This window comes from Macaca nemestrina, chromosome 8, assembly GCF_043159975.1.
Source record: "Macaca nemestrina isolate mMacNem1 chromosome 8, mMacNem.hap1, whole genome shotgun sequence".
Classification (NCBI taxonomy): Eukaryota; Metazoa; Chordata; class Mammalia; order Primates; family Cercopithecidae; genus Macaca; species Macaca nemestrina.
Window position 1 is genome coordinate 97,348,453 of NC_092132.1, and position 16,246 is coordinate 97,364,698.

General features: G+C 42.5%; 1 long non-coding RNA gene across 1 annotated transcript in view; it reads right to left on the bottom strand.

Moving 5' to 3' along the window:
• LOC105495688 (uncharacterized) overlaps nt 1–16,246 on the bottom strand; it is a 58,510-nt gene that overhangs the window by 39,742 nt on the left and 2,522 nt on the right. Inside the window, exon 2 of the long non-coding RNA XR_011607053.1 lies at nt 6,040–6,244. This is a non-coding gene — a long non-coding RNA (uncharacterized lncRNA). The remainder of the gene's footprint in view (nt 1–6,039; nt 6,245–16,246) is intronic.

The window sequence follows — 16,246 nt, forward strand, 5'->3', positions numbered from 1 at the left end:
CAAAAGCACAGGCAACCAAAGCAAAAATGGACAAACAGGATCACATAAAGTTTAAAAGCTTCTGCACAGCAAAGGAAACTATCAACAAAGTGAATAGACAACCCACAGTATGGGAGAAAATATTTGCAAACTACCCATCTGACAAGGGATTAATAACCAGAATATATAAGGAGCTCAAACAACTCTATAGGAAAAAATCTAATAATCCAATTTAAAATGGCCCAAATATTTGAAATAGCCATTTCTCAAAAGAAGACATACAAGTCCTCGCGCAGTGGCTCATGCCTGTAATCCCAACACTTTGGGAGGCCGAGGTGGGAGGATCACTGGGAGGCCAGGAGGTCAAGGCCAGCCTGGGCAACATGGAGAAACCCTGTCTCTACAAAAAATACAAAAATCTGCCAGGCATGATGGCATGTGCCTATAGTCCCAGCTACTCAGGGAGCTGAGGTGGGAGGACTGCTTCAACCTGAGAAGTGGAGACTGCAGTGAGTCAAGATTATGCTAGTGTACTCCAGCCTGGGTAACAGAGTGAGACTCTGTCTTTAAAACCTACAAGCAAATGGCAAACAGGCATATCGAAAGGTGCTCAACATCACTGATCATCAGAGAACAGAGAAATGCAAATCAAAACCACAATAAGGTATCATTTCACCCTATTTAAAATGGCTTTTATCCAAAAGACAGGCAATAACCAATGCTGGTGAGGATGTGGAGAAAAGGGAACCCTCATACGCTGTTGGTGGGAATGTAAATTAGTAAAACTACTATGGAGAACAGTTTGGAAGTCCCTCAAAAAGCTGAAGAGAGAGCTACCATATGATCCAGCAATCCTACTGCTGGGTAGATACCCAAAAGAAAGAAAATCAGTATATCAAAGAGATTTCTGCACTCCCATGTTTGTTGCAGCACTGTTCACAATAACTAAGATTTGGAAGCATCCTAAGTGTCCATCAACAGATGAATGGATAAAGAAAATGTGGTACATGTACACAATGAAATACTATTCAGCCATAAAAAAAAGAAAAAAGATGAGATCCTGTAAATTGCCACAACACAAATGGAAATGGAGGTCATTATGCTATTGAAATAAGCCAGGCACAGAAAGACAAACATCTCATGTTCTCACTTATTTGTGGGATCTAAAAATCAAAACAATTACCTGAGGTCAGGAATCCGAGACTAGCCTGGCCAACATGGTTAAACCCCATCCCTACTAAAAATACAAAAATCAGTCAGTCATGGTGGTGTGCGCCTATAATCCCAGCTACTGGGGAGGCTGAGGCAGGAGAATTGCTTGAACCCGGGAGGTGGAGGCTTCAGTGAGCTGAGATTGCACCACTGCACCCCAGCCTGGGCGACAGAGCGAGACTTTGTCTCAGAAAAAAAAAAAAAAAACAATAATAATAATCACATACTCTTTGAAAATAAACAAAGGCAGTACATATTCAAGACAGTAGGAAATAAAGTCATACTCAAAGGAAAACTTGTAACAATGATTTCATGAAAAACAAGAGTGAAAATAAATTAACCCATCTTCCACTACAAGAAAGTGGTAATAACAATAGTAACTAACATGCATGGAGGGTTCGTATGTTCTAAGTGTTTCATGTGTATTACTTCATTTAATTCTCATCCCACACTACAACACAGGCATGATTATATTGTCATTTTACTGATGAGGGCACTGAGGCTCAGTGTCTACTAAACATACTGGTACAACAAACTGAGAGGAAGCTTCCACAGCCCAAGCTGTTAACACTGAACTGTCTATGACTCTAATAAAAACAGCAAACAAAGCCAGAGCAAGCAGAGAGCAGATAATACAGAAAAAAACAGAAGCGAATGAAATGGAAAATATAATTTTCAAGAAATACAGAAAGAACCAAAATATATTTGACAAGTAGTACAAATACTAAAGAAAACAATAACCTCAGAAGTTTAAGGTTAATTCCCAAATAGGTGATATATTCTGAATGCTCTAAGGGAGAATTATACCATAGCTTTAATGAGCCTATTATTATTATAAACTGTCCAACAGAGCAGAACTTGTTGGGAAGCTTCTAAATTCATTATATTACTACCACAAATCCTAGTATAACCCTGATAACCAAATTATACTATAACAGAACAATTAAGAAAAACTCAAAAATGCCAAAAAATCAACAGGTAAATGTCCCTATGAATAAAACTGCAAATATTTATAAAAAGTAGCATACAAAAGCCATCAATATATTAAAATTATTACAGTACAGCAGTAATGCATGGGAAATTTATCATTACTACATTAAGCAATATAACTCGCCTTATTAATAAATATTGCTTTCTAGGCTGGGCACAGTGGCTCATGCCTGTAATCCCAGCACTTTAGGAGGCTGAGGCAGGCAGATCACCTGAGGTCAGAAGTTCAAGACCAACTTAGCCAACATGGTGAAACCCCGTCTCTACTAAAAATACAAAAATTAGCCGGTCATGGTGGCGGGTGCCTGTAATCCCAGCTACTTGGGAGGCTGAGACAGGAGAATCACTTCTTTGAAAAATATACAGAAAGAGTTCATACATAAGATGAATACCTAAACAGAAAAAACAAACAAGGAGTAAATAGCAAGGGAAATACAAAAGAATAAGCTTATTAGAAGATGACCAGGCAGGGCATGGTGGCTCCCACCTGTAATCCCAGAACTTTGGGAGGCCATGGCAGGAGGATCACTTGAGACCAGGAGTTTCAGATCAGCCTGGGCAACATAGCAAGTCCCCATGTATACAAAAAAAAAAAAAAAATGAGCCAGGTGCAGGGGTGCATGCCTGTAGTCCCAGCTACTCGGGAGGCTGAGGTAGGAGGATGACTTGAGACCAGGAGTTCCAGGCTGCAGTGAGCTCTGATTATACCACTGCACTACAGCCTGGATGACAGATTGAGACCTTGTCTCAATCTGTCTGCTTGAGGAAATGGATTATGTTGTCTACTCTTGGTTCAGCCTTTGAAAAGAAAATTCGGCAGCTTTCTCTTAAATTTTTGGGTTTGCCATTTCTAGGGAATGATCCTACAGAAACACACATTTATAAGAGTATGTACAAAAGCTGTTCACTGCAGAATTATTAAGAAAAAAAATAGATATTCACCAATAGCAGTTTATTAACCTGATACACCCATAGCATGGAATGCTGTGAGCAATGAAAAAGAATAAGGTAATTTACATGTATAAACATGGAAAGATCTCCAAGACAATGTAAAAAACAACAAAAACATGTGCAGAATATATAGTCAATATGGTACCACTTAAGTAAAAACACACAAACTCCCAAACTCTGTTTCTAACCTTACATAAATATGTATGTAAATATATAGAAACCAATCTGAAATAACAAAGGCAAAATTGTTAAAGGTGGTTATTTTGGGAGAGAAATGGAATTAACAAGGGAGAGGAGGTTGATGTAGGAATAGGGGCTTGCATTTTAACATTTTTCTTAAAAATAAGCAAATATTATCTCATATATATATATACACACACACACACACATATATATATATATATAAAATTTAGCAAAATGAGAAAGTCCTAGAAATATGCAGACATTTAAAAAACACTATTGGCAAAATAAAGGCTCAAACCAAAAGAGTGACAGACCAATTTTTGGTTCAAATAATGGTTCTCAACCCAGGTGCCATAAAGTGAAAACTATGAATTTTATAGCATATTAAAATTAAGACATATGGCAAATGACTGGGGGAAATTATCCTCAATACATATGACAGATAGCAGCTAATTTCCTTAGGAAGGGATGGTCACAAAACAGTGAGGGGGGACAAATGAACAACTGAAAAATGGGTGAACAGCCAGGCATGGTGATGTGCACCTGTGGTCCCAGCTACTCAAGAGGCCAATGCAGGAGGATTGCTTGAGCCCAGAAATTGGAGGCTTCAGTGACCTATGACTGTGCCACTGCGCTTCAGCCTGGGTGGCACAGAGACCTTGTCTCTAAAAAAAAAGTTTTTAATTAAAAATTTAGGCCAGGTGAGGTGGCTCATGCCTGTAATCCCAGCACTTTGGGAGGCCGAGGCAGGCAGATCACCTGAGGTCAGGAGTTCAAGGCCATCCTGACCAGCATGGAGAAATCCTACCTCTAATAAAAATACAAAATTAGCCGGGCGTGGTGGCGCATGCCTGTAATCCCAGCTACTCGGGAAGCTGAGGCAGGAGAATCACTTGACTCAGGAGGCAGAGGTTGCAGTGAGCCAAGATCACACCATTGCACTCCAGCCTGGGCAACAAGAGTGAAACTCTGTCTCAAAAAAAAAAAAATTTAGAAATCAAAAAATGAGTGAAATATTTGAGAAGGCTATGAACAGAGAAATGACAAAAAGTTATCAACTATGATCACCTTTATTTTTAGCAATGAAATTACAACCGGCTGGGTACAGTGGCTCATGCCTGTAATCCTAGCACTTTGGGAGGTCAAGATGAGTGGATCACCTGAGGTCAGGAGTTCAAAATCAGCCTGGCCAACATGGTGAAACCCTGTCTCTACTAAAAATACAAAAATTAGGCAGGCATGGTGGCATGCACCTGTAATCCCAGCTACTCGGGAGACTGAGGCAGGAAAATTGCTTGAACCTGGGAGGCAGAGGTTGCAGTGAGCTGAGATCATGCCACTGCACTCCAGCCTGGGGAACAGAGTGCAACTCTGTCTCAAAACAAAAAAAGAAAGAGAGGAAAGAAAAAGAGAGAAAGGAAGGAAGGAAGGAAAGAAGGAAGGAAGAAAGAAAGAAAAAGAAAGAGAGAGAGAGAAAGAAAGAAAGAAAGAAAAGAAAGGGAGAGAAGGAGGGAGGGAGGGAGGAAGGAAGGAGAAAAGAAAGGAAAAGAAAGAAAAAGAAAAAGAAAGAAAGAAAGAAAGAAAGAAAGAAAGAAAGAAAGAAAGAAAGAAAGAAAGAAAGAAAGAAAGAGAAATTAAAACCAACATCCTTTTTACCTATCAAGTTGACAAAGATGATACATTTTTATTATAAGTCCAGTGATCCTCAATATGTGAGAAAATAGGCCTTTTTACATTATAGGCTGAGTGGAAAAAAACAAAAACTTTTTCCTCTGCTCTCACACCACAGTAATCAACACAGAAGACTCTATGACCACACATGTGGGGATTTCTCTCCATCAAACAAGCACACAATCAATTCTTCGGTGGACACCACCTGGGTGTCCTCCAATTCAACTGGAACACTATCTACCTGGACATAGCATCAGGTCCCAGAGGCCCACAAGACTGGCCTCCACTTCCAACGACAATGGCAAGCCCCAGTTTGTTTTACCTGTGCTTCTGACAGACTAGCTATAAACCAGGTTTCCACCACCCCCTCTTTGAATTCCATTAATCTGCCTAGAGCAGCTCACAGCACTCAGGGAAACACTTACATTTACCAGTTTATTATGAAGGATATTGCAAAAAGTACAGATAAAGAGATGCATAGGGCCAGGTATGGGGGGAGCCAAGCACATCTTCCAGGAAGTTCTAACCAGAAGGTCTCTAAATCCAGTCCTTTTGGGGTTTTTATGGAGGCTTCATTACATAGGCATGATGGATTAAACCATAGGCTACTGGTGATCAACTCAACCTTCAGCTTCTCTGCCCTCCATGGAAATTGGGTTTGGAGCCGAAAATCTCACCCCTCTAATGTTGCCTTGCTCTTTCCTGTGAGCAGCCCCATCCTGGAGCTACCTAGGGGCTGCCAGCCACCAGTCAGCTCATTAGCACGTATCCAAAAAAAGACATCACTTTAAAGATTGCTAGGATTTAGGCCATCTTGCCCAGCCTGGTCTCAAACTTCTGGGCTCAAGAGATCCTCCCATCTCCAACTCTCAAAGTGCTGAAATTACAGGTGTGAGCCACCATGCCCCGCCACGGGACTGCTTTTTCATAAATCATGGATATACTCCATGATTTTAATCGCATTAAGTCCAAGCATTTATATGACCACCCCTCCTTTGAAAGTTACAATAAAATATTCAAAGTAATGAATGATAAAAACATTGTTATCAGTACCGGAAAATACAAGAGTTACGAGCTTTGAGACATTTCTGCTGCATTGTAGAGATGCGCATGGTTCTCAGTCCCAAGGGAGCAGCACAAGGTGTAGTAATTACCAATCCCAGAGGATGACTCTAAATGCGTCTATCCATTGTATCTTGGTATAGCATTCACCAAGTGAACATAATGCAGACAAGCACTGGATGGAACGAGGCTTTACCTACATGCAGAGAGAGGAGACAGTGGAAGCGGAATATCAGCTTCAGTGGTGTCCGTCAGTCCCCCATGGTTAGCAGCCAACCCTAACACCACTCCAGGACAGACGGCAATTTGGCTGCTCATACCCCTCTCCTGCAGCAGCTCCAGAAGGACCTTGACTTCTGTCAGTACAGTGTGAAATACTGAACGCTCGGGGTACACCTGGGAGTCATTGATGCACACTCTGAAGCTAAATAAAGGAACAATGAGTCTGAAACAGGGCAAGTGTTACTTGGAGCGGAAGTATTCTGGGCTCCAGGTCCAGTCTTACGTGGCCCAGTGGGGTCAAAGATTGCACACATGAGACTGTTTATCCCAGGCAGTTCGACGAAGTTCTGAATGAGTCAAACTTGTTTTGCACCATTTAAGAGTAAAATATGCTCAAATTTAAGCTGACATATTATTTATACAAGTCATATAAAGGAAGAAATGATGCAGTTGAATGTTAGATTTGCTGGTTTAATGACAATTTCAGTGTTGTACAAAAGCCATGGATATCCCTCATAAATGCCTATTGATGTAATGTAAAATTAATCATCTACTAATCAGCAAATATTACCAACATTGGCCAGACGCAGTGGCTCACACCTGTAATCCCAGCATTTTGGGAGGCCAAGGGAGGTGGATCACCTGAGGTCAGGAGTTTGTTGGCCAGCCTGGCCAACATGGTGAAACCCCATCTCTACTAAAAATGCAAAAAAATTAGCCAGGTGTGGTGGCGTGCGCCTATAGTCCCAGCTACTTGGGAGGCTGAGGCAGGAGAATCACTTGAACCTGGGAGGCGGAGGTTGCAGTGAGCCAAGATTGTGCCACTGAAGTGCAGCCTGGGCAACAGAGTGACACTCTGTCTTTAAAAAAAAAAAAAAAAAAAAAAAAAAAAGGAATATTACCAACATCTGAACAAAATATTCATGATTCATCAGCCGGACTTGAAACATAAGTAAAGTTCTTAAAATAGCTAGTGGGTTCATTGAAGGAAATGAGAATATCCTTCAAATTTAGAATAGAGTGAGAGTGGTATAATACGTCACCAAAATTTATTTCAGATGTAAATCATTTAGAAAAAGAGAAGATGAATTAAAATCATAAGTTATCTCAGGAGGCTTGGAAAAAAGGAAGAATTGTAATGAAAGGAGAATGTAATATATGTATAAAACAAATGTCATTTTCTTCACAAAGCAACAAAGAATGAAACAGTGTCAGAAATCCTTCTCCCCTCACCCTCAGTGTCCCTAAAAGTCCTTGGAATGAGACATCAACTCTGGGAACGGAAAGCTGTTGACCCTTAATGAGGCCATCAGGCAAACGAAGGTAGAAAATGTTTATGTTCTGATGTAAATATTTATGTAAAATCAGGTATTTGTCACACCTGAGCAGTGCCAGTCTCAGTCTGATTAATATAATTATTCAGAATCACCCTCCTCCAATCAGTGCTCTCCCCACCTGGTCCTGATTTCTCCAGATGACTCCAGAGCAGAATAATATTTAAACAAAAGACATTCCAACTTTTTCTTAAAGATCTTTTGGCGAACACGTGTGGTTCTTAAACTGCCATGCATCGGGGCAGGGGCAAGGCTTCTTACAACACAGATTTGCAGATCTCTGGGTTGAGGGTTACAAGGATGCTGCTGGTCTCAGAATCACAACGTGAGAACCACAGAGCTAGACGGTTTTCAGGGTTAAGTGCTATTAATTCATCATATATTTGGCCAACAAAAGTTCTAAGTTTTTAGACTGTCCCAAATGTTTCACCTGAAAGCAAATCAGGAAAGCATCTTCCTATGCGGTGGAGCCTAGTAAAGCTGGGTGAGGCTCAGGGAAAAAGGCATAAAGCTCCGCCCTTTCCGCTGTCAGACCCCGCCCATGGATACTTAAGCCCACCCTGGCCTGATGGTGCTCAGATCCTTGCAGAGGACAGCAGTGGTTAGAGCCTGCTGCTGGTTCTGGGTGCACCCGGGAGCTTACCGCATCCTATGACCTGGGAGCGGATTCAGAGGACAGGACAGAACACTTGGGTAAGTGAATCTCTGTCTGTCTCATTTGTTTATTCCCACTTTCCTAAGGAGCACACACTTCTCACCACCCACACATACTCACTCACTCTACCCTTCATATTGGGGGTCAGAAAAGAAGTAAGGGACCCTGGGAGCTCCTGGTTTCTAATCATGTCTGCATCTAAGAATAGTGGGGTCTCACTTGGCTCCTTCTGTGAGCAGTCCCCCAGCCTGGTCTCAAGATCCATGCCAGCCTCACCCAGCTTCTCTCTCTCCCCTCCCAGAAACTCAGACCCAGGAGGGGGCTCCTGGGTCTACTAGGACCCTGGGGCTACTTTTCATCATCCCCTAAGGCTTCACTACACTCACTTCCTCCTTCACCAAAATCCCACAATATCCCATTTCCCTTTCCTAACCATGAGGGACAATCACAGAAGCCACTGGGCTCTGCCCTTCCCTGGGGCTTCTTCACAGCCACCACATGCATCAGTAATATACCACATGTTCTTACTGCCATGGCCCCACAGCTCACCCCCAGCCCTCAGGGACTCTCTCCTGTGTCTCCCAGCTACTCCTCAAACCACCGACGATTTCTGACACAGTCAGCCCGTCACACCCAAGAATTACCTAGAGACTCACAGACCTCACTGGGGTCCTCCCCTATGACTCCCACCCCTTCAGCTCCAGCCCTCAGGGACTCTCTCATGTCTCCCAGTTACTCTCTAATCATCCCCACATGTCTCCAACTGACTGTTGCCCCCCAACACTCAAGAATCACCTGCAGACGCAAATCTGAGTGCCCTCCTCCACGCTGTCTCTCAACTCTTCTCCTGCAGCCCTTTGGGACGCTCCAGTGTGTCCCAGCTCCTCTCTAGCCATCCCCAGACTTCTCCTGGGGGCAGCCCCTAACACCCAGGAGACCCCTAGAAACTCACAGGCCTTCCTGGAATCCTCCCCCATGTCTCCATCCCAGCCCTCAGGGACTCTCCGGTGTCTCCCAGCTCCTCTCCAACCATCCCCGCATTTCAGCTGGAGTCAGCTCCCCACACCCAGGAATCACCTGGAAACCCACAGACCTCCCTGGGATCCTCCCCCATGTCTCCGCACCTTCACCCTTTGCTCTCAGGGATGCTCCTGTATCTCCCAACTCCTCTCCAACCACCCCCAGATTTCTGCAATAGTCAACCCTACACATCTAGGAAACACCCAGAAATTCAGAGACCTCACAGGGCTCCTCCCCAGTCTCTTTCAACTCGTCACCCCCAGCCCTCAGAGACTCTCCCATGTCTCCCAGCTCCTCTCCAGCCGTCCCCAGATTCCAAACGCCCCACATCCAGGAATCACCTAAAAACTCACAGACCTCCCCTGAGATCCTCCCCTATCTCTCTCACCTCTTCACCCCCTTTCCTTAGGGACTCCTGTGTGTCTCAGCTCTGCTCCAACCATCTTCAGTTTTCTGCAGGAGCCAGCCCCAGGCACCGAGGAAACCCCTAGAAACTCACAGACCTCACCAGCATATTCTCCCACAACGTCCATCTACGCAGCAGTAGCCACCACATATTCCCCAGTGGCTCGCACCCATCTCCTTTCACACTCAGACACTCCCAGGGCCTCACAGCCACTCCCCATTGTTGTCCTTCAGCTCATAGTGCTGGCCAATCTACCAGCCAGCATGATCCGCTTACCTGTCCATTCCCCACATTCCTACTCAGGGTCCCACATCCAGCCACAGAAGAGCCCCTGCTGCGTTCCACATAGGCCTGTCCTTCTTTCTACTGTCACACACTTGCCAGCAGAAGAGGCCCCTCTAATGGCCGACATCACCACCTAGGCTATCATTACCCTTCAGCTGGGCATCGGGACCCTCCTGCCTCCCGATGTGGCTGCCAGCGCCATTGCCAGTGTGAACCCCAGTCTGTCTGCAGCCCTGCGGGCGACCCTCCTGTCTGGCAGTGACACTATTGGTGTGAACCTCCATTTTCAGATCTCTGATTTGTAAATATGACCATGTTCCCTTCTCTCTATTTCTTCCATTCACAGGACGTCTCATTCTCTCTGTTTCTGCCTCCATTGCAAACATTTACTCGTTTTTTTTCTCTTTTTCACTACATCTGCCCCAGTTTCAACATAGATGCCCTAGATAAGATTCACCCATTTAAGGTGATGGATTGAATGGCTTTTAGTATATTCATAATTGCGCACAGTTGATTTTAAATCACAGTTTTATAACACTTTGTCCCCCCTCCCCCAAGGAAACCCTATAAACATTAGTCATTCCTCATACTGTCTCCAAGCCCCAACCCCAACCACAACCTCGGCCCTAGGTAACAGCTCCATACAGAGCTCTCCCCTATCTCCATAGATTTGCCTATTCTGGGTATTTCCTATAAACAGATAACACAATATGTGAGCCTGTACAACTGTCTTTTTACTTAGCATAATGTTTTCAAGGTTCATCCACATTGTAGCATTACCCACGGTTTCATTCACTTCATGGCCAAGTGATACTTGACTGCATGAATATGCCCCTGGGGATGCTAATGAGTTGATGGGCATTAGGTTGTTTCTACTTTTTTGCTTCTGTGAATAATGCTGCTATGAACACTCCTGTACACTATTTGGTGTGGACATCTTTTCTCTTGGTGCATACCCAGGAGTGGAACTCTTGGGTCATATGAAGACTTATGTGACGTTTAACATGTTGAGGAACTGCCAGATTTTCCAGCATGGCTGTAGCATTTGACAGTCCCCCCAGCAATGCAGGAATGTTCCAGCTTCTTTGCATCCTCATCAGCATTTGTCATTATCTGCTTTTTCATTCTGGCCATTCTGGTGAGTGTGAAGTGGCATCATTGTTGTTTTGACTTGACTTGAGGATACAGAGAATCATTTCATGTGTTTCTTGTCTATTTGTGTATCTTCTTTAGAGAAATATCTACTGCAATCCTTTGCCTATTTAAAAATTGGATTATTTTTCTTCTTTTTATTGAGTAGGAAGAATTCTTTTTGTAATCTAAATACAAGTTCCCTATCAGGTGTATGATTGCAAATATTTCTCCCATTTTGTAGTTGTATTTTCATATTTGAAACACAACAGGTTTTGCTTTTTATAAAGTACAATTATTGTATTTTCGTTTGTCACTGGTGGTTTTGATGCCACATCTTAAAAACTTTCATCTCGCCTGCAGTGATATTTTCTTCTAAGATTTTATCTTTTTTTGTTTTATTATTTTTTATTTTTTAAGATTATTTATTTATTTATTTATTTATTTTTCTTTTGAGACAGAGTTTCACTCTGTTGCCCAGGCTGGAGTGCAATGGCACAATCTCAGCTCACTGAAGCCTCTGCCTCCCAGATTTAAGCAATTCTCCTGCCTCAGACTTCCGAGTAGATGAGATTACAGGCACGGGCCACCACGCCCGACTAATGTTTGTATTTTTTTTTAATAGAGACAGGGTTTCGCCATGTTGGCCAGGCCTGGTCTGGAACTCCTGACCTCAGGTAATCTGCCTGCCTCAGCCTCTCAAAGTGCTGGTATTACAGAAGTGAGCCACTGCGCCCGGCCAGATTTTCTCTTTCTAGCTCTTAAATTTACATCCATAGTCACCTTGGAGTTAATTTTTGTGTGTGGTCTGAGGAAGGTATCCAACATTATTCTTTTGTATGAGGGTATCCCATTGTGCAAGCACCATTTGATAAGAAGAGGATTCCTGGCTGGCAACGGTGGCTCATGCCTGTAATCCCAGCACTTTGGGAGGCCAAGGCGGGCAGATCACCTGAGAGGTCAGGAGTTTGAGACCAGCCTGGTCAACATGGTGAAACCCCATCTCTACTAAAAGTACCAAAATTAGCCGGGTGTGGTGGTGCCTGCCTGTAATCCCAGCTACTCAGGAGGCTGAGGCAGGAGAATCACTTGAACTCGGAGGCAGAGGTTGCAGTGAGCTGCGATCACACCACTGCACTCCATCCTGGGCAACAGAGTGAGACTGCATCTCAAAAAAAATAATAATAATAGGATTCCTACCCACAATGAGTTTTCTCAGCACAGTCTGAAAATCAGTGGACTGTAAATGTAATGGCTTACTTCTGGGCTCTGTTTATTCCCCTCATCTATATCTCTACGTCTGTATCCCAGTACCATATGGTCATGATTATTGTATCTTGCAGGATGCTTTAACATAGGGAAGAGTCTTATAATTCTGTTTATTTCTTTGAAGATTGTTTTAGTTATTCTGGGTCCTTGATATTTCCTGTATGAATTTTACAATCAGCTTACCAATTTCTGTGAACTTGCCAACTAGGCTTTTGATGGGAAGTATGTGGAACAGACACAGGAATTTTCTCAGTTACTTTGTCAGTCGGGACCTCTAGCCAGCAATGCCCCTGCAACCCTGGGCCTTGCTCGGCCCTGGGACTGCCACTGGTGGTGCCCCAGCTCACCTGTGTTACATCTTGGTGGTTCCCGAGTTCTTGTCCTATGTCCAAGAAGAATGAGGATACACTGACAGTTGAAGGGTAAGGATAGGCAGAGAATTTTATTGAGCAATGGAATAGCTCTCAGCGGAGAGGGGGTGCAGAAGGATGGGGAAGGGGGTCCCCCACCTCCGCAGTCGGGTGGTTTTTTTCTCTCAGCGTGGCTGGGCCCTTTTTATGAATTCAGAATGGGGAGTGTTTGCTGATTGGCTTGTGAGTATGCAAAAAAGGTTAAAGCAAAGACACCACTCAAAGGTGGACATGACAGTGTAGAAAATCAATTAGGAAAGATTAGGTATATGTAAAACAGGTGAAGGGTGGGGATCAATCAGAGGAGAAAGCGTGCCAAATGGGAAGACAAGTTCTCAATCCAGTCCGAAGATTTAACTTGTAGCTTGGCTTTGAGGCTTTAAACTGCCTTCAGCTTGTAGGTGGGGTTTCACCGGGGACTCGCCCCTATCTGCCTGGGCATTTGGCTGCCTCCTGTCACTATCAGAATGTGTAGAACACTTTGGGAATTATTACCATCCCAGCAATATGAAGTCTTTCCATCCATGAACGTTTTTTGTCTTTCCATTTATTTATGCCATCTATAATTTCAATAATATTTTGTAGTTTTCAGGGTATATGTTTTGTATTTTTTGGTCAGGCTTATTTCAAGTATTTTTTTTTTTTTTTTTTTTTTTGAGACGGAGTCTCACTCTGTCGCCCAGGCTGGAGTGCAGTGACCGGATCTCAGCTCACTGCAAGCTCCGCCTCCCGGGTTTACGCCATTCTCCTGCCTCAGCCTCCCGAGTAGCTGGGACTACAGGCGCCCGCCACCTCACCCGGCTAGGTTTTTTTTTGTATTTTTTAGTAGAGACGGGGTTTCACCGTGTTAGCCAGGATGGTCTCGATCTCCTGACCTCGTGATCCGCCCGTCTCGGCCTCCCAAAGTGCTGGGATTACAGGCTTGAGCCACCGCGCCCGGCCTATTTCAAGTATTTTTATTCTTTTTGATGTTATTGTAAATGGAATTGTTAAATTTCATTTTCAGATTATTCATTGTTATTGTGTGGAAATTTAATTGATATTTGTATATTGATCTTGTATCCTGAAACCTTGCTGGACGCATTTCTTAGTTCTAATAGTTGTTTTAATGGTTTCCTTAAGATATTCTACATGTTGGATAATGTCTGCAAGGAATAGAGATTGTTTTTCTTCTTCCTTTCTTATCTAGATGCCTTTTATTGCCTAATTTCCCTGGCTAGAAACTCTGGTACAATCTTGAATAGAAGTGGCAAAAGTGGACATCTTTGTCTTTCTTATTCATGATGTGAAGCGGAAGGCATTCAGTATTTTGCCATTAAACATTGGTTTTTTGTGGGTTTTCTTTTGTGTGTGTGTAGCTGTTCTTTATCAGGTTAAGGAAGCTCCCCTCTGTTTACAGTTTTTTAAGTATTTGTGTTATGAAGTGTGTTGTATTTTTTCAAATGCACTTTTTGTGTCGATTGAGATTGTCATGTGGTTTCTGTTTTTATTGATATTGATAATTGATATGTATGTTTCACATTTAGTTCTCCAAGAACTCTCCTTCAGGACTCATCTTTCTAGTCATGATGAAAATATCTTTGTGTTTTTGCTCTGTCTGGAGATATTTCTTCTATTTGACATTCAAGTCCACACTATAGTTGAAATATGCCAAAATTTCCCTTTTTATCTCCTATTTCAAATGTTTAAATTTGTGAAACTGATTACGTTTCTGCTTTTAGTACCACCAAGCGTCTTCCCCTTCCTCCCTTCCTTACTCCTCCCCCTTTCCTTCCTTTACTTTCTTCCCTCCTTCCCTTTCTTCCTTCCTGTATGTTTCCATGTCAAATCCTTGAGAGTTCTCAGTACAATTTCACTGTTGTTATGTATCAGTGTCTTTCTTCCATGGTTCCCCATCAATTGTAAACATCTACTGGTTTCTCTCAAGTCACTTAGTATCCTTTCATTAGTTACACCTTTTTTGCCTTATACAGCTACTCCTGGATTTTCAATGGTGTTATGTACTGATCAACCCATCATAACTCAAAAATGCATTTAATATCCCAATGAACCAATTGTAAAGTTGGGGGAAAAAGATAATGGAACAGCAATTAGACAAGAAAAAGAAATCAAAAGTATTCAGATTGGAAAAGGAGAAAAACTATTTGCAAATGATAGGATCTTATATATAGAAAAGCCTAAATAGTTTATGCAGAAAAGCTATTAGAGTTAATAAACTATTTCAGCAAAATTGCAGGATACCAGACCAATACACAAAAACCAGTTGTAGCAATCATCCAAAACTCAAATTAGGAAAACAGTTCCATGTATAATAGCATCAAAAAGAGTAACATATGTAGGGATAAACTAAAATGGAAGTGCAAACTTATATGCTGAAAACCACAAAATATTGTTTAAAAAAACTAAAGAAGATATAAGTAAATGAAAAGATATCTCATGTTCATGTGTTGGAAGATGTAATATTAAGATGGCAATACTCCCCAAAGCGATCTACAGCTTCATTGCAATCTCTACCAAAACTTCAACAGCCTTTTTTTTTTTTTTTTTTTTTTTGGCATAAATACAAAAATGCAAGGAACCCAGAATAGCCAAAACAGCCTTGAAAAATAAAACTGGGCCTGAACAGAACAAAAAGTGGAGGATGGGAAAACTTGTCCCTTCTGCCTGATGTTTCAGCTGGGACATCAGTCTTCACCTGCCCTTAGACTAAGACTTACACCATCAGCTCTCCCAGTTCTCAGGTCTTTGAACTCAGACTTTCCTGCATCTCCAGCTTACGGACAGCACATGGTGATATTTCTCCACCTCCATAATCACGTGAGCCAGGTCCTCATAATAAATTTCTATCAATTGATCTATGGGTTCTGTTTCTCTGGAGAACCCTCTATAGTGACCTTGGACTAGGCAACAGTTTCTTAGATAAAATCCCAAAAGTACAAGTCACCAAAAAATATATAGAGAGAGAGAGAAATTGGGCTGCATCAGAATTAAAAACTTTTTTTGCATCAAAGGATAATATTAAGAAAGTAAAGAGACAATCCAAAGAATGGGAAAAATATTCAAAAGCTATATATTTGATAAGATCTAGTATCCAGAATACATATATAAAAACTCTTACAAGTCAAGAAAAAATGGGCCAGGCACGGTGGCTCATGCCTGTAATCCCAGCACTTTGAGAGGCCATGGCGGGTGGATCACCTGAGGTCAGGAGTTCGAGACCAGACTGGACAATATGGCAAAACCCTGTCTCTACTAAAAATACAAAAATTAACCAGGCGTGGTGGCACATGCCTGTAGCCCCAGCTACTCAGGAGGCTAAGGCAGGATAACTGCTTGAACTCAGAAGGTGGAGTTTGCAGGGAGCCAAGATCGTGCCACTGAACTCCAGCCTGGGCAGTAGAGCAAGACTCCATCTCAATTTAAAAAAAAAAAATGACAAATAACCTAAATTTCAAAATGAGCAAAA